The following is a 22,012-nucleotide window of genomic DNA, read 5'->3' on the forward strand; positions in this document are numbered from 1 at the left end:
CCCGACACACTTTGCACCCTAAAAGATCATTGTCTACAAACAGCCAAGGGTACTTTTTTTTATTCTAGCCACTGATTCTGGTCCCAACATTCTGGAAGAATGTTATCACTGACATCCGCATCTTCAGCCACATCAGTAACCATGTCCACTACAGCCGATTTACTGGTGTAGTTTATGTAGCGGACACCACCTGCTGAAGCAAAGGGTCAGACTGAGTGGAGCAACTTGCAGAATAAGCATGTGATTTTTTATTGGATGCCTTTGTGAAGAAATCCGTAATGCTGCTTTTTCATTTACTCATTTCTGTACAAATAAAAACAATTTAAAAAAAATTGTGTAAAATCATTTTCATTTAAAAAAAATAATAATATTCTGATAAAATGACCTCTTTAGGTAAATAATTCCCCATCCGTTCTGTTATTACCTCTTATTGTGAAAAACTATTTTTCTCTGTTGTCTCTGGTGGCAGTGGTTGGGTGGTCCAGTGACTGAGGTGCAGGGTAAGGCACAAATCAGCACAATTGTATGAAATAAAAATCTATCATTATTCTAAAAATTATTATTTTTTAAACTTAAATGATCTAACAATTAGTCTCATATATGAGTCTCCGGTCCAATGGATGTGACACAGATATCAGTTATATTTTTTTAATCACGCATATTTTATTAAAGTTTCAAGACATTACCAAATACAATCCAGTTTCAGTATTACAATATGACATCAGTAGAAAAACTGGCACACATGCCATGCACATAGTGAAGATGTGGAGAGCTCCACAATACAGAATTGAGATCATAAGTCCACACTGAGTGGCTACCGGTATCATATCTGTAGATATGAAAACAAACAAACAAGCATAAAGAACAACAAAAACAGCACCAGGGTACAGGACAGCTAAAAGGGAAGCCCCTCAGGGCAAAGTAACAGCGGTCAGTTGAAATGAGTGAAGGTGATAAAATCTATTCCTTATGGTTCCCCTGAGGGTGATATCTCCCAGATATTGACTAAGACTCGTACCATGAACTGGATATCCATACCGACCATAATGCATTGAACTTTGACATTGAGGGCAATCGGGTGTACCAAATTTTTTCGTGCATGCAAGTGGAGTTCACCAACGCCCCTACCTCACGGAGAAAAGGGGTGTCCGGGGTTTTCCAGTGCCTAGTGATAACCAGCTTAGTGACCATGAGTATGTGGGCCGTTATCGATCTGTGGGTATATGGCAGGGCATCAATGTTAATAAAGAGGAGGGCTACCTCTGGGGACACAACTATGGGAGTAGGGAGAAGGGTATTTAAGAGGTCCTGAACTTCCCTCCAAAGGTCAATGATCTCAGGGCAGGCACAGAGGGTCTGAAGGAGAGAGCCTCTGCTTCCACACTGTCTCCAGCAGGCAGGGATGGCTGAGGGAAACATCAAATGCAGTCTAGACAGCGTGTAATACCACCGCAGGCTTGTTTTGAAGATTGCTTCTTGGTGGCTCACACAGCGGAAGACTGAATGGGTCAATCGGAATGCAGTGCACCACTGATCTTTGGAAAAAGTTCGACCCAGATCTGTCTCCCATTTCCCTAGGGGGGGGCAGCTTAGAGATATCAGTTATTTTAACCCCTTAAGGACACATGACGGAAATATTCCTACATTATTCCCTTTTATTCTAGAAGTTGTGTCCTTAATAGTGATGGACGAACATCTGCCGGGATGGTTTGTGAACACGATCGCGCAAACGCGATCAAATGTTCGCGAACCGCAAGTTCGCAGCGGGTCACATTAATTTTAATGGCAGGTGAACCTGAAAAACCTTCAGCTCATATTTGCAGCTAAGAAATAATTACTGGAAGTGCACAAATAGTCCCACAACATGGACAGTGACATACCAGATGTATTATTCGAATTTGCGATCTCCATTCATTTTTTTTTTCAATTTGAAATATCGGCAATATAATTTTCGTGTATGTGCATGCACAAATGCACTATACAGTACCCAAATGCACTATAAAGAAAGTACAGGGTGGGCCATTTATATGGATACACCTTAATAAAATGGGAATGGTTGGTGATATTAACTTCCTGTTTGTGGCACATTAGTATATGTGAGGGGGGAAACTTTTCAAGATGGGTGGTGCCTATGGTGGCCATTTTGAAGTCGGCCATTTTGAATCCAACTTTTGTTTTTTCAATAGGAAGAGGGTCATGTGACACATCAAACTTATTGGGAATTTCACAAGAAAAACAATGGTGTGCTTGGTTTTAATGTAACTTTATTCTTTCATGAGTTATTTACAAGTTTCTGACCACTTATAAAATGTGTTTAATGTGCTGCCCATTGTGTTGGATTTTCAATGCAACCCTCTTCTCCCACTCTTCACACACTGATAGCAACACCGCAGGAGAAATGCTAGCACAGGCTTCCAGTATCCGTAGTTTCAGGTGCTGCACATCTCGTGTCTTCACAGCATAGACAATTGCCTTCAGATGACCCCAAAGATAAAAGTCTAAGGGGGTCAGATCGGGAGACCTTGGGGGCCAATCAACTGGCCCATGATGACCAATCCACTTTCCAGGAAACTGTTCATCTAGGAATGCTCGTACCTGACACCCATAATGTGGTGGTGCACCATCTTGCTGGAAAAACTCAGGGAATGTGCCAGCTAGATGAACAGTTTCCTGGAAAGTGGATTGGTCGTCGTGGGCCAAGGTCTCCCAATCTGACCCCCTTAGACTTTTATCTTTGGGGTCATCTGAAGGCAATTGTCTATGCTGTGAAGATACGAGATGTGCAGCACCTGAAACTACGGATACTGGAAGCCTGTGGTAGCATTTCTCCTGCGGTGTTGCTATCAGTGTGTGACGAGTGGGAGAAGAGGGTTTCATTCACAATCCAACACAATGGGCAGCACATTGGACATATTTTATAAGTGGTCAGAAACTTGTAAATAACTCATGAAAGAATAAAGTTACGTTAAAACCAAGCACACCATTGTTTTTCTTGTGAAATTCCCAATAAGTTTGATGTGTCACATGACCCTCTTCCTATTGAAAAAACTAAAGTTGGATTCAAAATGGCCGACTTCAAAATGGCCGCCATGGTCACCACCCATCTTGAAAAGTTTCCCCCCTCACATATACTAATGTGTCACAAACAGGAAGTTAATATCACCAACCATTCCCATTTTATTAAGGTGTATCCATATAAATGGCCCACCCTGTATATTGATATACACTTACCTAAAGAATTATTAGGAACACCATACTAATACGGTGTTGGACCCCCTTTTGCCTTCAGAACTGCCGTAATTCTACGTGGCATTGATTTCACAAGGTGCTGATGGCATTCTTTAGAAATGTTGGCCCATATTGCTAGGCTAGCATCTTGCAGTTGATGGAGATTTGAGGGATGCACATCCAGGGCACGAAGCTCCCGTTCCACCACATCCCAAAGATGCTCTATTGGGTTGAGATCTGGTGACTGTGGGGGCCATTTTAGTACAGTGAACTCATTGTCATGTTCAAGAAACCATTTTTCCAGTCTTCAACAGTCCAATTTTGGTGAGCTCGTGCAAATTGTAGCCTCTTTTTCCTATTTGTAGTGGAGATGAGTGGTACTCGGTGGGGTCTTCTGCTGTTGTAGCCCATCCGCCTCAAGGTTGTGCGTGTTGTGGCTTCACAAATGCTTTGCTGCATACCTCGGTTGTAACGAGTGGTTATTTCAGTCAACGTTGCTCTTCTATCAGCTTGAATCAGTCGGCCCATTCTCCTCTGACCTCTAGCATCAACAAGGCATTTTCGCCCACAGGACTGCCGCATACTGGATGTTTTTCCCTTTTCACACCATTCTTTGTAAACCCTAGAAATGGTTGTGCGTGAAAATCCCAGTAACTGAGCAGATTGTGAAATACTCAGACCGGCCCGTCTGGCACCAACAACCATGCCACGCTCAAAATTGCTTAAATCACCTTTCTTTCCCATTCTGACATTCAGTTTGAAGTTCAGGAGATTGTCTTGACCAGGACCACAACCCTACATGCATTGAAGCAACTGCCATGTGATTGGTTGACTAGATAATCGCATTAATGAGAAATAGAACAGGTGTTCCTAATAATTCTTTAGGTGAGTGTATAACACCCCGCTTTAATCAGTTTTTTGGGGGACGACTGGTAAATCACACCAGTAGAAATTATTTTTCCCAATAACGCTTGTCCCTCTATATACCTGCAGTATCGCAGCAGAACTGCACACAACTGCCACACAATACAAATGCACTATAATATACTTTCTAACATAGAAAGTATATTATAACATTGTACAAGGAAGGCAATCCATTAGAATATACATAAAGAAAAAACTTAACCTTTAATAATGTTACTATGAGGGTCCATTCACACGTCTGTAAGTGTTTTGTGTTTTCGCAAAACACGGACACCGGCAATGTGCATTCCGCAATTTGCGGACCGCACATCGCCGGCACTATAATAGAAAATGCCTAATCTTGTCTGCAATTACGGACAAGTATAGGACATGTTCTATTTTTTTGCGAAAACGGAAGCACGGATGCAGAAGTGCGGATCCGCAAATGCGGATGCAGATCTGCAAATGTGGATGCGGACAGCACATTCCGGCCCCATTGAAAATTAATGGGTCTGAACCCGTTCTGCAAAATTGCGGAACAGATGCGGACCCATTTTGCGGACGTGTGAATGGAAAAGATATCCCTCAAAATGAAAATAAATTCAATTATTAAAGTTAAGCAAAAAGTATACATGTGGTAGGCAATAAAAAGTGCTCGGCGGCACTAAATCAGGTGCTCGGCGGCCCCAAATCAGAAACCATATGTCCTACCACAATTCGGGGGGTTCCAGTGCACATCCCGGAGGGAAAGCAAAAAACATCTATCCCTGGGCTAGATGATGATGTGGTATTGAAGGACAGGGTGGGCAAAGAACTGTCCCTGATATTGCCCTACAAGGGGGTGCTATTCTGGCCCTGATAGCCTAACCACAGACCACCCGCCCTGATAAGAGCGACCCCGTCCGGAACCTTACCCTATATAAAAATGGCCCTAGTAAGCCCCTAGCCCCAGGCCCCTGACTTCCAGGTGATCACTGTATAGATGTATGTGTTTTTGACTCATTATAAAAGTATATTATAAGTATATCGCACCCCTCTGTGTATCACACCTATCGATAGCACACCTATACCAGTCCTTAAAAAGACTTTTGTGGCCCTATTAGCTAGCATTTGGTGTCCCTAACAGCCTGTCCCTGCTCCACACAGCAACCTCTCCCTACACTGGCAAAACACTGAATGTAAAATAGCGGCCAGATCAGGTTTATTTATAAGGTAGGGGGTATGTCCATGTGCTGAAATGTCTCAATTGGCTGTCCTGTACCACCTAATGGATGTGTCATGGGTCAAAGTTCTTCCCAATGTAAAAGAATATGGCAGCCGCGAATATCTCCATATGTTCGCATGTTTGGCGAATCGCGAACACGCGAAGTTTGCCGCAAAACGACCGCTGGGCGAACCGCAAGGCCATCTCTAGTCCTTAATTACATATGGTTTGTGATTCTGTTTGCCACCCTTTAGTGACTGTGTTTTTAACCCCTTAAGGACTGAGCCAAATGTACACGTTGTGATCAAAAGGTAAACAAAAACTGGAATTTGCGCTATATGTCTGTTCAGGCGTAATTCGTCTCTTTCATATTATAAGCTCCCCTTATATATAATTTACTTACAGTTCTGAAGACTCAGGGGTGCTGGCTGGCTTGGCCTCAGGGGTGCTGGCTGGCTTAGCCTCAGGGGTGCTGGCAGGCTTGGCCTCAGGGGTGCTGGCTGGCTTGGCCGGGCAGAAGGAGTGTGGGAGACTGTGAGACCTTTTTTCTCCAAGCTGTTCCGGATCAGTGCTCGGGGCAGCTGGGCTCAGGGCTGGACGTGGGCACCGCTCTGTGGTACAGGAAGGAGATCAGGGCTCACCCTAGCATTGCAGTGCCTCCGCGTGATGTCACAGTGCGGCGGCGTACACAAAGGGCAGGGGAGGTCGGGAGAAGGAGCAAGCAAGTACCGCATTTTTCGCCCTATAAGATGCACCGGCCCATAAGACGGACCTAGGTTTTAGAGGGAGACAATAAGTAAATAATATTTTTCTTTACACCTCAGGTCAGACCACCAATCAGACCCCCAATGTTAATCAGACCTTAGCTAACAGCCCCAATAAGATCCCCAATGTTAATAAGACCCCAATAAGACCTCAGATCACACCTCAGCTCAGACCCCAATATGAATGACTCCCAATCAGACCTCAGATAAGAGCCCCATGCCTCATAGCAGCCCCCAGTAGCCTCATAGCAGCCCCCAGTAGCCTTATAGCAGCCCCCATTAGCATTATAGCAGCCCCCAGTAGCCATATATCAGGCCCCAGTAGCCTCATAGCAGCCCCCAGTAGCCTCTCCATCAGCCCCCAGTGCCTCTCCATCAGCCCCCAGTGCCTCTCCATCAGCCCCCAGTGCCTCTCACCAGCCCCCAGTGCCTCTCCACCAGCCCCCAGTCCCTCTCCACCAGCCCCCAGAGTCCCTCTCCACCAGCCCCCAGTGCCCCTCTATTAGCCCCAGTGCCTCTCCATCAGCCCCCAGTGCCTCTCCATCAAACCCCAGTGACTCTCACCAGCCCCCAGTATGTCTCCATCAGCCCCCAGTGCCTCTCCATCAGCCGCAGTGCCTTTCACCACCCCCCAGTGCCTCTCACTAGTCCCCAGTGCCTCTCCATCAGCCCCCAGTGCCTCTCACCAGCCCCCAGTGCCTCTCCATCAGCCCCCAGTCAGTGCCTCTCCATCAGCCTCATAAAATATAAAATAAACAACCCACTTACCCTCTCCTTCTCCTAGACGCCACCGCTCCTCTCCTCCTACGCGATCTGCATCCTCCTGCTGTCGGCTGTGCTGTGAAGACTGCACACAGCGTGACGTCACAGAGCTCCTCAGCCCTCATGCCTATGCGCAGCCCTGCACAGCAGACAGCCGAGGACAAGGAAGCGCTGAGTACAAAGCCTTCACCGCTTCCTGGTCCTTTTGCCCGGCGTTAAAGATGGCCCTGAAAGGGAACGGCGTTCCTGCTATGAAAAAAGTGCAGGAACGCCGTTCCCACACGTTCCTGCAGGACTCGAGCCCTGCCCTGAAACCTAGTAAACCCTGAGAGGCCCCTGTGGTTGGTATCTAATCCTTTGTGTTTATCCAGTAACTTCTGGCAGGTGCAGTGGACAGGTCAAATAGTCATACTAGACAGGGTCAAAAGCAGAGCAATAAAATGCTAAAGTTAAAACAGTATCTAGTAGCAGTAACTGAAACAAGCTGAATCATAAGAGAGAGACAAAGGTATAGAGAGGCAAATACAGGTGAAAAGTCACTAAGCAGTTTAACAAACAAGGTCAAAAACACAAGAAGAGTTGATGTCACAGCAGCGCTCTGTGCCCATCACCATCCTGCTATCACTCACATATCCTGGCTGTAGTTCAGTCTCCCACACAGGAGGCCGCAGCCAGTTTCGGGTTGCCAGGCTCTTTCCAGGGAATATGTGTATCTTCTGGCTCTTAAAGGGCCAGTGTCCAATTGCTGCAATGTCTGCCAGCCAATGGCTGGTCATTCTTGGGTATTTAACCAGTATCCGACCGCCCATATTCTATAAACATCTGGAACTTATCTCTGAATGGACGTTCTACCAATGAAAAAGTTACCTCATCCCGCAAAAAAATTTGCCCCTCACACAAGACCAACGCTAAATTCTTTTTAAAATATGGCATTAAGGAAATTGCAACACAAAAACAGGATTTTTTATTTATTTATTTATTTTGTATAAAACAAAAATTTGGTATTGCCGTGTTTGGAACAATCAGCTGTATAAAAAATATTACATGATCTACCAAATCAGGTGAACGATGTAAATAAATGAAAAAAAATTACACCAAAACAGTTTTTTTGTTACCTTGCCTTACAAAAAACTTTATATCAAATCATCAAAAAGTCTTATGTACCCCAAAATTGTACAAATAAAAAGTACTGTCTGTCCTGCAAAAGGCAAGCCCTCAGACATGTACGTTGGCAGAAAAATAAAAATGTTAGTTGGATGTTAGTATATGGCAATTTAAAATAGAACAGATGTTTTTTTTTATAAAAAAGTGATTTTATTGTGCAAAAGTAGTAAAACATGAAAAGACTACTAATTTGGAAATTGTATTGAAAATTGTAAAAATTGTTTCTAAAATTCGAAACCTTCTAACATCCTAAAAAGATAAATTAACATTACCAAAATGATGACAACACAAAGTAGACATATTGTGAATGTTAATCAATAACTATTTTATGATGTATCACTGTCTTAAAAGCAGAGAGATTCAAATTAAAAAAATAGTGGATTTTTCCAAATGTCAGTACATGAAATACAATGTGTCAAGAAAAAACATTCTCAGAATGGCTTGGATAAGTAAAAGCATTCCAAAGTTATTACCACATAAAGTGACACGTCAGATTTGCAAAATTAGGCTTGGTCAGTCTGGGAAGGGGGGGGGGGGTGTGTGTGCTTGAGCTTTAGGTATTTTAGTCTGTCTAGCCATACTGAAAGTGTACTGATTTCTGTCTGACTGCTTGTGTACCGAACCTTGCCTGTTTACGGTCTTTGATCCTTCGCTGCTTGCCCTAACCACTGTCTGCTTATCGTAAGGCGCACTTACATAAATCAGTCGAAAAACATACACGCCAACTAAAGGGCCCTTTACACAGGCTGAGAATAGCCTATAGTGATGGTGAACCTTTTACAGACCGAGTGGCCAAACTGTAACCGAAAACCCACTTATTTATCGCAAAGTGTAATACAGCAATTTAACCTGAATGCTACATTCCAATATAGTATATCTCCCATGTATTTTATAATTTAGCTATAATAGCCTGTCACGGTGGGGAAAACCCCCCACCGTACAATGTAAAGGAATAAAGGGTATAATGAGAAAGCAGCTAGGCCAGGACGCCGGGAGATGGAGCAGGTCACCTCCTATTGCGTCCCTAATCCTCACCCTAACTCCTAACCATATGAGCGGACCTTGATGGTATGAAGGCTCATACCAGGATACCTATGGCCCTGAGACGCCCTGATAATCCCTCACATAGGAGCAGGGGAGAGACGACCTGTTCTTTCCAGACATGGATGAACAGGAGTCTCAAATGGCCTAGCAGCAGGGAAAAGGGAAGCCCATACACAGCTAGAGGATAGGCAGTAAGAACAACAAGACAACTCACTTGCCTGCCGAAGCCTCCACAACTGGAACCCGTGCATCAGTACAGGAGCCCGAACACACAGCAGGTCACAGTACAAACAACCACACAGGAATCCAGCATACCAACTCTGCCAGAGCCCCCCATGCTCACACAGTGCATGGCAGCCCCAGGCAGCACTGCATACAGACTTATGGTTCACCCCTCCGGGAAACCAGCCCCCTTACGGAGGTACAACAAACACAGGGAAAACGTCTTGCACACATGCAGGGACTAACACCAACAACAGGCCAGACATGTAACAACAAACAAGACGTACAACAAACCCTGAACATAAACCCACACCAAACATAAAACAAGTGAGGTTGGGTACATAGAGGATAAGGGAGACAAAGGAATTACATTGCAGATGACATCAATGTCCTACAAGGTGGCCCTCAAGGACTGGGCAGATAGATCACCCTGGACTGGAGCAGAGCTCTAGCACCAACAACAGCTCAAGTATAACTGACTCCAGCCAGGAAGCCACAGGAGTGAAACCCAAGTGACCACACCCAGTCAGGGAGTTAACCCTTCCAGCACCAGACAGGGGAAGGCTACAACTTAAAGGGAAGTGCACACACCAGCCAACACGCAACACGTTGCCACCGGCAACCATGTCACGGCGCACACAGCCAAAGCCGAGACACTGCCACCACATGCCATAACAGCAACACGTTGCCACCGGCAACCGCAAGCATGGCACAAGTGTCACGGCAGACACAGCAAAGGCCGTGACATAGCCTGCCTTCATTCAATGCGCTGCTTGTGCCATTCATAGTGCGTCCTGCGCTGATGAATGGCAGGAAAAGACAGGAAATGGCAGGAAAATACTTTTTCCAGGGCGCAGGTGCCCACAGAGAGGGCTCTGTGTGCCTCCTCTGGCACCTGTACCATAGGTTGGCCTAGATCATCGCTAATAAGCGTTTATAGTAAAACTTGTTAGGGTCCATTCACACGTCCGCAAAATTGGTCCGCATCCTTTCCGCAATTTTGCGGAACTGGTGCGGACCCTTTCATTTTCAATGGGGCCGGAAAAGATGCGGATAGCACACAGTGTGCTGTCCGCATCCGCACTTCCGTTCCACGGCCCCGCAAAAAAATAGAACATATCCTATTGTTTGTACAGGGATTTCGGGCGGCACTGTGTTTAAGTGGCTGCTCGGTCAGCGGGTGTCCACTCACTGTTTGACAAAGGCGCATGCATGTATGCGCCGAAACGCGCGTCACTGCATATATGAGTGACCAATAAAGAAAACATCATTCAGCAAATTGGAGTGCCGGTTTCTTCCTCATTCATGTTCTATTGTTGTCCGCAGCCACGGGCAAGAATAGGCATTTTCTATGAGAGTGCCAGCCATGTGCGCACATGGCTGGTGTCCATGTTTTGCGGATCCGCAATTTTCAAACCGCAAAACACTTGCGGACGTGTGAATGGACCCTTAGAGATTATCTGGCGGTGTAAATGCACCGCTGATTAACCGATGAACGAGCAAAATTCTTATTCATCGGGTAATTGGATCGTTTGTGTCAACACAAAAATCCTCGTTTCCCGACGGCAGATCGTACTGTGTAAACACGATCTGCTGCTGGGAAACAATGAGTCTGTAAGGGGAAGAGCGATGGCATTTGTGATCACTCCTCCCCATACAATAGAGGAGATCACTGCATGTAAATACAGTAGTCTCCTCCACTGAAAATCTGCTGGTACATCGTCCCATGTAAAGGGACCTTTAACCACATCCCCAAAATCGGCCTAAAATAAAAAACTGTCAAACCAGGAAAAAAGGACGAAAAAACAAAGAGTAATTTTGAATAAAAAATAAAGACTGCCAAAAACACTCAAAATTAGACCAAAAAGTAACAAACAACAATGAAAAACAACCCACATTCACTTTGCTAGTACCGTACAATACTGCAGATTTGCTGCATAAAAATCAGTTGTCGCAAATTCACAGCTATTCAGTCACTTGTGAACCCAGCCTAAAAAAAAGTGTATAACTCCTCTATGGATGATTCAAGGGAAGTTTATAAAAGCAAAAAAAAAAAATTACTACAGAGAACACTGTACCTCTCTTCTATATACTTGAAAGGACACGTGTCAGAAAGGGGATTTTTTTTATAAACTCAATAATCATACCAAACTTTTTTTACCATTCAAAATTACATACAAAATATTTTCCTTCTGTAGCAGTCAGTCAAAAACATAACCTATTGTCAGTTTACTGCTGCAGTGAGGGGAAGATTATTTGTTAGTGTAATGGTATTTTTCTCTTGGTAGACCTAGATAAAGAGTCACTCCCCCCCCCCCTTCCCTCTCTGGCTGGAGTGAATGGTCCGGCTGAAAAGGTTGACTGTTTGAATTGCTAACAGTCCAAACAAAGGAGGAAGTTAAATAGCCAGGACAGGAAGTAGAATACATCTAGTGACTTAAGAAAAATATCCCAAAAAAATATACATTTACACAGAATATTCACATATAGGCTGTAAATATATGCCACAATTTCTTTTTATGGTATTGTCCCTTCAAATACCTGAGATATTCCTTTTAATTTTAACTTGTTATATTTGTTTTTATAAATGACACAATAAAACTCTGCTTAACCACCTCACATCTGCCCATTGGATATAAACGTCCTATGGGTGGATGTTTAACTCTGAATGGACGTTCTGGAACGTCCATTCAGAGATCGCAGCTGGACGCCAATCGTGCAGCTGCAGAGCGGGGGGCCCGCTAACAGTGATAGCAGGGCAACCCAGAGAGAAGGCAGGGTCAGTTCCCAGGTGTCCCTGCCTTCTAGATCGCTGCATACACAGCGCTCACCGAGTGCTATGCGCTTCCTGTTCCGGCCCAGTGGTCATGTGACCGCCGGGGTCGGGAGAGTGCAGGAGCTGTCGGGTCTTTCACAGACCTCGATCAGCCCTGCACTGAGGCTGTACAGCACAGTATAGTGCTGTACAGCCTCTCTGGGGGTGTATTTCCCCTGTAACTGGGGCTACTATGAAAGTGAAAAAAATAAAATTAAAAATAATTAAGTCAGATGTCCCCCAGAAGTCTTGTATGACCTTATGGGGGACACAAAGTGTAAAATTAAAAATAAAATAAAATAAAGTGTTTTATAAAAATAAAAAAAAGTTTCACATGTAAAAAAAAAAATCCCCCAATTAAGTAATAAAAAAAATATTAAAAATAGGAAAAAATAAATAAAATAGACATATTTGGTATTGCCGTGTCCGTGATGGCCGGCTCTATAAATATCACAGGAGAAATCCACGGCACACCATATGCATTTCATCAATTAGTGGTTTTTAATTCATAGTAGTTTATACATCATTTTTTGTTCAATCCAGAGCAATTATTCGAGCAATATAATTAGTTAAGCAGTGGGGGTTGTACTGCTTAACTAATTATATTGCTCGAATAATTGCTCTGGATGGAACAAAAAATGATGTATAAACTACTATGAATTAAAAACCACTAATTGATGAAATGCATATGGTGTGCCGTGGATTTCTCCTGTGAATCAATTGACGCCTGTCCTCTACGAGCACCCACCATCTAGGGTGTGCAGATCTCATATTTTCTCTTGTGGCTCTATAAATATGTCACATGATCCACCCTGTCCGATAAACACCATAAAAAATAAAAACTGTGTCAAAAAAGCCATTTTTATCACCTTACATCACAAAAAGTGCAACACCAAGTGATCAAAAAGGCGTATGTCCCACAAAATAGTAGGAATAACTCTATATTAGCAATGTGTTTGCGAACTCATAATGGAAATACTGTTTACTGCCTGACAAGAACGCTTAAAATTAATAATTTATTCTGATAATGTTAAAAATGTTGTGGCTACCCGCCAACAATACAATTCAGGCTAGGTGCAGTGGGGTAGTGGACTGTTGGTATGATATTCAGCCACTAACTCCACTAGTACCAATAATACTTCTGTGTGCAGTACTGAATATAATCTCCTACTCCTACGACTGAACAAATAACCCATATAGTGCATAGTCCCTGCCTAATGCAGCGTCCACTCGACGTCTTTCTATGCTGACCAGTAGGGGCAGTCTATCATCAGGAGCAGAGTGACTTGGCTCCCATTGCGTGTCGCCTATGTGTTTTAGAGTGACTGCATATGAGAGAAACAGGGAATAATGCTGCACGCTGGAGGAGCCACTCGTACAGCCAGGTAATCGCACAGCCTCCGGCTCTATGACGGCCGCCGAGAGCGCTCTTTACATAGATGGGGCCACTCCCACTAGGCGGAGCTACAGGCAGCAGAGATTGGACGAGGCAGAATAAAACCTCCCCTCATGCCGTCCTTCATATTGTGCATAGCGCTGACGTGGGTAATAGTTGATTGGCTATAATAGCTGCTTAGTAAACAGAAATATAGATCCTATCTGTGGATTATGGGCTACAGTAAGGAAAGGGATCTAAACAAAGGTATATCAACAGGGCCGTCTTTAATATCGATTGGACCCTGGGCAAGAGGGAGAACACAAGTGCCGCTGCCGAATTCATGGGTCCGTACTTTATTAACTAAGTAGCAGCACACGTAGGGCATACATGGGGGATGTCCCTGCACTTACTATTATTTCTAGGCACCACTCCGTTGCACCGCTGTGGCCTCGTTACATGCTCCCACGCTGTATGCTAAGTAACAGCATCGGAACACCACGGAGGAGACATCAGATTTTCTCCCTGGGCGAAGGTGAGTTTTTTTTCTCCCTGGATGTGACGTTCTGCGCTGCGATTGGACAGCGCTACAGCCAGGGAAAAGGAACGCCCACAGAGAAAGCTGATGTCTCCTCCCTGGTGTTCCAATGCTGTTACTTAGCATACAGCACAGGAGAATGTATTGGGGGCCACAGCGGCGCAACGGAGCGGCGCCCAGAAATAATAGTAAGTGCAGGGACATCCCCCATGTATGCCCTACATGTACTGCTACTTAGTTAATAAAGTATGGACCCATGAAAGGTCCTCCAGTGGCCAGCGGGGCTCAAGAGGCAGTTGCATTGGGCCCCCCAGGAGCAACTGGGCCCGGGGCAGCTGCCCCTTTTGCCCCGCGTTAAAGACGGCCCTGTATATCAATGAAAGATGGAAATCAGTCTCCCTAACAGGGAAACGATTAGTAATGACACTATATGTAATGTTCTATTTGCGATATATACAGCACATAGGTATTGTTGATAACATCAGGCTAAAAATGTTGGAGCATATATGCAGCAGATTATTTTGGCATAAAAACAGCATGGTTCATATATTGTATCTAGCTGCCACTAAGGAGCAGCATATTTAATATCTAAGCTTAGATGAAGCTGGTATATGAAATAAAGTCATTCAAGCCGCTTGGTCTGAGTGTCTGTAATGTGAAGGTTCACTGCGCTTCCTTGCGCAACAGTAGGTTGTCCTCATCACCCCCTCTGGGGGAACCCCTCACATGTTCGATGCCTTGAAATGTGATGCAGTTGTTCACTCCCGAATGACATTCCATGACATGTTGCGCAATTGGTGTGTCATCCTGTTTGCTAATATTGGAAAGGTGTTCCCCTATACGCCTCCAAAACTCTCTTTTAATTTTGCCCACATATTGTTTAAGGCAAATACATGTGGCAACATACACAACACCAACTGTCCTACAATTTATGAAGGATCTGATGTTATATGTGCGTCCTGTAACAGTACATCTGACCACATTGCCTTTCTTGATCGCTTTACAAGCTATACAGTTACCGCACTTAAAGGTGCCCATAGGTTTGTTACTCAACCATGGGAGGGATTGTATAGGCTATGTACCAGCTTGTCTCTCAGATTGCTTCCCCTTCTGTATGTTACCAGGGGATGGTCTCCCACTAGGTGACCTACTATTGGGTCTGATTTCAACAGTCCCCAATGTTCATTTAGTAGGTCACGAATTTCCCAGTGTGCCACATCATAGGTCCCTATGATCCGGATTGTGTCGTCATTAGAGTCACGGTTTTCAGGGAGCAAGAGGTAATTTCAATTATTCACTGAGGCGTGTGCAATTACGCCTAGCTCGTAAATATTGGCTTTTAGGTATACCACGTTTGAGCCTATTTGGATGAGCGCCTTCCTATCTGAGTAGGTTGTTGGTGGCCGTAGGTTTGCGGTACATATTAGTAAGTAACAATCTTTCTCGATTTGTCAATAGTGATTGACAAATCCAGGAATGTCAAATGGGTGTCATGAATGTCACTGGTAAAGAACAGACCAAGATCATTGTTGTTTAACTGTGACACAAACTCATGGAAGGCCGCACGTGTGCCATTCCGTAGAAACACATAGGCGAGACGCAATGGGAGCCAAGTCACTCTGCTCCTGATGATAGAAACGCGTTGATTGGACGCTGCATTAGGCAGGGACTATGCACTATAGAGCCTTATACTAGGTCTCAGAGCGTGACAGCTGTTAGGGGCATGATTGCTAGCTACAAACGCACATCCAAGCAATCACTCCCTCACTTTGTGAGTGCTGTCATTAGCTCTGTTTGACCTATTTACTCAAGATACACACCACAAACATAAAGTGTATCTATTCTGAGAGCAGTTATTCTGGTGGAGATTATATCCAGTACTGCACACAGAAGTATTATTGGTACTAGTGGAGTTAGTGGCTGAATATCATACCAACAGTCCACTACCCCACTGCACCTAGCCTGAATTGTATTGTTAGCGGGTAGCCACAACATTTTTAACATTATCAGAATAAATTAATAATTTTAAGCGCCCACAAAATAGTACCCATAGAGCAGTCACCTCATTCTGCAAAAAATGAGCCCCAACATAAGAAAATCACTCAAAAAAAATAAAAAAATATATAGCTCTCAGAACATGGAGACATTAAAAACATAATTTTTTGTTTCAAAAATGCTATTATTGTGTTAAAGTGAAATAAATAAATAAAAGTTGACATATTAGGTATCGCCGCGTCTGTAAGAACCTTCTCTATAAAAATACCACATGACATAACCCCTCAGATGAACACCGCAAAAAAAATCAAACAAAAATGGTGTAAAAAAAGCAATTTTCTGTCACTTTACATCACAAAAAGTGTAATAGCAAGCGATCAATCTAACCGTCATCTCATTCCGCAAAAAATGATACTCTACCTAAGACTCTACCTACCAAAAAATATAAAAGACTCTCAGACTATGGAGACACTTCAAAAATATTATGTAAAACTTAAATAAAAGAAAGTATACATATTAGGTATTGCTATGTATGTAACGACCAGATGTATAAAAATATCACATGACCTAACCCTTAAGGTGAACACCATCAAAAAAATTAAATAAAAACTGTGCTAAAAAACACTTTTTTTGTCACCTTACATCACTAAAAGTGCAACACCCACCGATCAAAAAGGCGTATGCCCCCCAAAATAGTACCAATCTAACAGTCACCTCATCCCGCAAAAAATGAGCCCCTACCTAAGACAATCACCCAAAATTTTAAGTAAATAAAAAAGTAAACATATTAGGTATCGCCACATCTGTAAGTACCTGCTCTATAAAAATATCACATGACCTAACCTCTCAGGTGAACACCGTAAAAAATAAAAACGGTGTTAAAAAAGCCATTTTTTGTCACCTTACATCACAAAAAGTGTAATAGCAAGTGATCAAAAAGTCATATGCACCCCAAAATAGTACCAATCAAACCGTCATCTCATCCCGCAAAAATTATACCCTACCTAAGACAATCGCCCAGAAAATAAAAAAAAACTATGGCTCTCAGACTATGGAGACACTAAAATGATTTTTTTTTGTTTCAAAAATATTATTGTGTAAAACGTAAATAATAATAAAAAAAGCATAGATATTAGGTATCGCCTCGTCCGTAAGAACCTGCTGTATAAAAATATCGCATTACCTAATCCCTCAGGTGAAAACCGTAAATCATTTTTTAAAAAGTGTGTCAAAAAAGCCATTTTTGTCACCTTACATCGATCAAAAAGTCATGTGCATCCTAAAATAGTACCAATCAAACCATCTTCTCATACCGAAGAAAATGAGACCCTACCTAAGACAATTGCCCAAAAAACAAAAAAAAAATATATGGCTTTCAGAATGTGGAGACACTAAAAAAAATTATTTGGTATTGTTGCATCCGTAACAACCTGCTCTATAAAAATAGCACATAATATAAACTGTCAGATGAACATTGTAAATAACAAAAAATAAAAACGGTGCCATTTTTTGTTACCTTGCCTCACAAAAAGTGTAATATAGAGCAACCAAAAATCATATGTACCCTAAAATAGTACCAACAAAACTGCAACCTTATCCCGTAGTTTCCAAAATGGGGTCACTTTTTTGGAGTTTCTACTCTAGGGGTGCATCAGGGGGTCTTCAAATGGGACATGGTGTCAAAAAACCAGTCCAGCAAAATCTGCCTTCCAAAAACCACATGGCGCTCCTTTCCTTCTGCGCCCTGCCGTGTGCCCGTACAGCAGTTTATGACCACATTTGGGGTGTTTCTGTAAACTACAGAATCAGGGCAATAAATATTGAGTTTTGTTTGGCTGTTAACCCTTGCTTTGTTACTGGAAAAAAATTATTAAAATGGAAAATTGGCCGAAAAATTGAAATTCTGAAATTTTATCTCCATATTCTATTAACTCTTGTGGAACACCTAAAGGGTTACCAAATTTTGCTAAATCAGTTTTGAATACCTCGAGGGGTGTATTTTCCAAAATAGGTAACTTTTTTGGAGTTTCTACTCTAGGGATGCATGGGGGGCTTCAAATGGGACATGGTGTAAAAAAAAAAAAAAACAGTCCAGCAAAATCTGCCTTCCAAAAATCACATGGCGTTCCTTTCCTTCTGCGGCCTGCCATGTGGCCATACGGCAGTTTACGACCACATATGGGGTGTTTCTGTAAACTACAGAATCAGGGCAATAAATATAGAGTTTTGTTTGGCTGTTAACCCTTGCTTTATTAGCGGAAAAAATGATTAAAATGGAAAACCTGCCAGAAAAGTAAAATTTCATCTCCATTTCCCATTAATTCTTGTGGAACACATATAGGGTTAAAAACGTTTGTAAAATAAGTTTTGAATACCTTGAGGCATGTAGTTTCTAAAATGAGGTCATTTTTGGGTGGTTTCTATTATGTAAGCCTCACAAAGTGACTTCAGTCCTGAATTGGTCCTTAAAAAGTGGGTTTTGGAAATTTTCTGAAAAGTTTTAAGATGTACTTCTAAACTTCTAAGCCTTCTGACGTCCCCAAAAAATAAAATTACATTCACAAAATGATCCAAACATGAAGTAGACATATTGTCATGCATCGCTCTGACGATGTACGGAGGTCGGCCAGGATAGCAGCACGAGTTTAGTATTTGTTTTGGAGCCGTGCTGGATCCGCCTCTCATCAGGTGCACTGGGTGGGGTCATTAGTTTAAATGGCACTCCAGTCCAGTGCTCTGAGCGGATTATAGGTATCATTGTGGTCTTGGAAGCTAGGAAGGAAGGTTGTCTGTTCCAGCTCAGAAAGATAAGTGTGATTTCTAGTTTGGTTGTTTTGTGTCATCTCTCCCATCTAGGTTCTGTGCGAGCAGGCTGCTCCTATTTCCCCTCTTCACTATCTCAGGGAATTTAGGGTTGATTCAGCCCAGGCACGGGGACACATCAGACCTACCATTAAGATCTGCATGTGGGTTGAGCAGTGCAGGGAAAGAGGTCAGGGATTAGCTAGGAGGTGACCCTTCCCCTGTCTCTCGCCCAGAGCCTGGTTGGTGGGTTATCTGTGAGTCTGAGTGCACGTCCGCCGTGACCCATATGGGGAATGTAAAGTAATAACTATTTTTGGAGGTATTACTATTGTAGGAAAGCGCAAGGGGCCGTAATTGACGGAAGATATGTGTCACCGAGGTTCCTGGCCTCGGTGAGGTAAGAGCTGGTAATTTTAAGTGTCAGCAGCAGCTAGTGCTGACTGACACTATTGGTTATTTAGTGTGGCTGTAAAGCCGATCCGGGCCGGCTCTTACCGGGAGCAGCCAAAGTGCAGGGTGGGTGGCTGTTCCCTACGTTCCAGGCAGGGTTTTGGTTAGGGATATAAAACCCAGCCAGCAGTCTCAGCTGGTGTGGATTATCCTCCATCTGACAATGGAGCTTTGCCAGTCTCTGTGTTGGGGCCTGAGAGTTTGGGCCGGGATTAAGGCCTGCTATCTTGTTTGGATGAAAGCATGTGTATTTCTGTTTCACCCAAGGACTTATGTGTTGCTGCCGGGAGTGAACGAACACCAGACTCAAGGTGACAGTTTTTTTCTTGAAACTGACTTTTGTCACTTTCCTTATGTGTGAATAAAACACTGAACTGTTTAAGTTAAAGACGTTGTCGTTGCCTCTATACTGCGTCCGCAAGCCTGTCTACCAGAGCAAATCCCCACACTATCTGTTATAAAAGTAGAGAAATTGAAATTTAGAAATTAGCAAATTTTTCAAAATTTGGGGTAAATTTTGTATTTTTTTTATAATAAAAAATTTCATTTTTTTACTCAATTTTACCACTGTCAAGAAGTACAATATGTGACGAGAAAACAATCTCAGAACAGCCTGAATAAGTAAAAGGGTTTTAAAGTTATTACCACATAAAACAACACATGTCAGATTTGCAAAAAATGGCACTGTCAGGAAGGGGGAAATGGCCCGGATGTGAAGTAGTTAAAGAATCCAGTGGGAGGGGAGACCCAGGACAGCCAGCTCAGCCAGCAGAGGGCAGTAAAGGGGTGTGGCTTTTTGCTCCAACCAGCACAGCCTTCACAGTGAGGTTCTGTGCACAGAGGCAGACCAGCTCCCTCCAGGGAAAGAAGATGACATCACAGGTCATGTGACCCTCAGCTAACCAGGAGAACAGGAACACTGTAGATGAAGTAAGTGAATTTGAAAATCTCTTACATTTGCTTAGTTGGAAACATACAAGGATCAAAACAATAATTTTGACAACCCCTTTAAGTATGCGATTGCAAAAGGTCCTGTTACTCATGTTTGCTAAATTTGGTTCATCTTTAAAAAACGAATGAGGTGCAATTTGGCACTTGTGTCAAACTGTGAGACTTTTGTATGCCAGAAAGCTGGCGTAGAAACTTGATACATCAGCCCCTAAAACTAAACCTTACGTTAGGCCACTTTCATACAGTCTGCATTTGATCAGTATATTTCATCATTCTTAGTAAGCCAAAATTAGGAGTGGGTCCAAAACACAGAGAAGGCACAAATCTTTCAATTATACTTTTTCCCACAGGTCCTGGTTTTTGCTTACAAATGCTCATACAAAATACTGACCGAATACTGACTGCATGAAATTGGCCTCTGGCTGTTTTTTTATGCAGTTTTTGAACCCAAAGCCAGTAGTGGATCCTAAATGGAGTAGAGGTATGGGTATGGAGTGAGTCCTCTCCTCGTTTTGAACACGCTTCTGGTTTTGGCTTTAAAAACTGCATAAAAAAACCTGAACGTGGAAACCCAGCCTTAGGCCTCATGCACACGACTGTATGTATTTTGCGGTCTGCAAAAACGGATCCGCAAAAAATACGGATTACATCCGTGTGCATACCGTATTTTGCGGAACAGAACAGCTGGCCCATAATAGAACAGTATCCTTGTCCGTAATGCGGACAATAATAGGACATTACTATTTTTTTGTGGAACGGAAATATGGAAACGGAATGCACACAGAGTACCTTACGTTTTTGTTTGCGGACCCATTGACATGAATGGTTCCGTATATGCTCCCCAAGAAGAACGGGACAGACATGGAATGAAAATACGTTTGTGTGCATGAGGCCTTATGGTACGACCACACAGTCAGTTTTCTGACTGTATCTGTCTTTTATACTTTCTCTTTTATGATCCACTCCTGATTTTGACTTCTAAAACTGCATGCACAAACCTGACCATGTGGCTGTACCCTTGGGTTATCGGAACACGGTGCCGATTACGCAACGTTTTTTTATGTGCAGATTCTTGTGCAGAAAAATACACAGTGTAATACAGTACCAACAAAACAAATACGATTCGATAAATCTCATGTACACTTAGTTTTTTCCATGTGGAAATTGACATGCTGTGCAGATTTTGAAGTCCGCAGCATGTCATTTCTTTGTCCGATTTTAGAAGCCAATTTCATCCCTTTCAATGCAAGGGTTAGATCTGTGGAAAATCTTCATCAAATCCACACTAAAAACCGCAAGTAACACATTTGTTTTTGTGCAGAATTTCTGCAAGACAGCCCCGTAGCCGTTTTCAGGTACACCTTGCAGAAAAGGTGCGTTTTTTCAGCATGGATTCATGTGCAGAAAGAACGCTGAGTATTACGGTACCAGCAAAGTGTATGGGATTACACAAATCTCAAGTACACTTTGCAGATTTTTTCTGTGCGGAAACTGACTTGCCATGCAGATTTCAAAATCCTCAGCATGTCAATAAGGTCGGCGGTTTTAACTGCAGATTTCACCTTTTTCCAATAAAGAGGGAGATCTGCAACAACATGCATCAAATCCGCACCAATATTTGCTGATAGTAATTGCAGATTTTTGTGTGGATATGGTGCTGAAATGCACATAAATCCATACGGAAATTCGTGCGGCTGTTATGTGCATTTACCAGCACTCATGTGCAGGCCTAATTGCTGAGCCACACCTGTCCCTGCCTTGTTTTCTAGATGCACAGCAAAAGTGTGGCCAG

The sequence above is a fragment of the Bufo bufo genome, chromosome 2, assembly GCF_905171765.1.
Source record: "Bufo bufo chromosome 2, aBufBuf1.1, whole genome shotgun sequence".
NCBI classification, from domain to species: domain Eukaryota; kingdom Metazoa; phylum Chordata; class Amphibia; order Anura; family Bufonidae; genus Bufo; species Bufo bufo.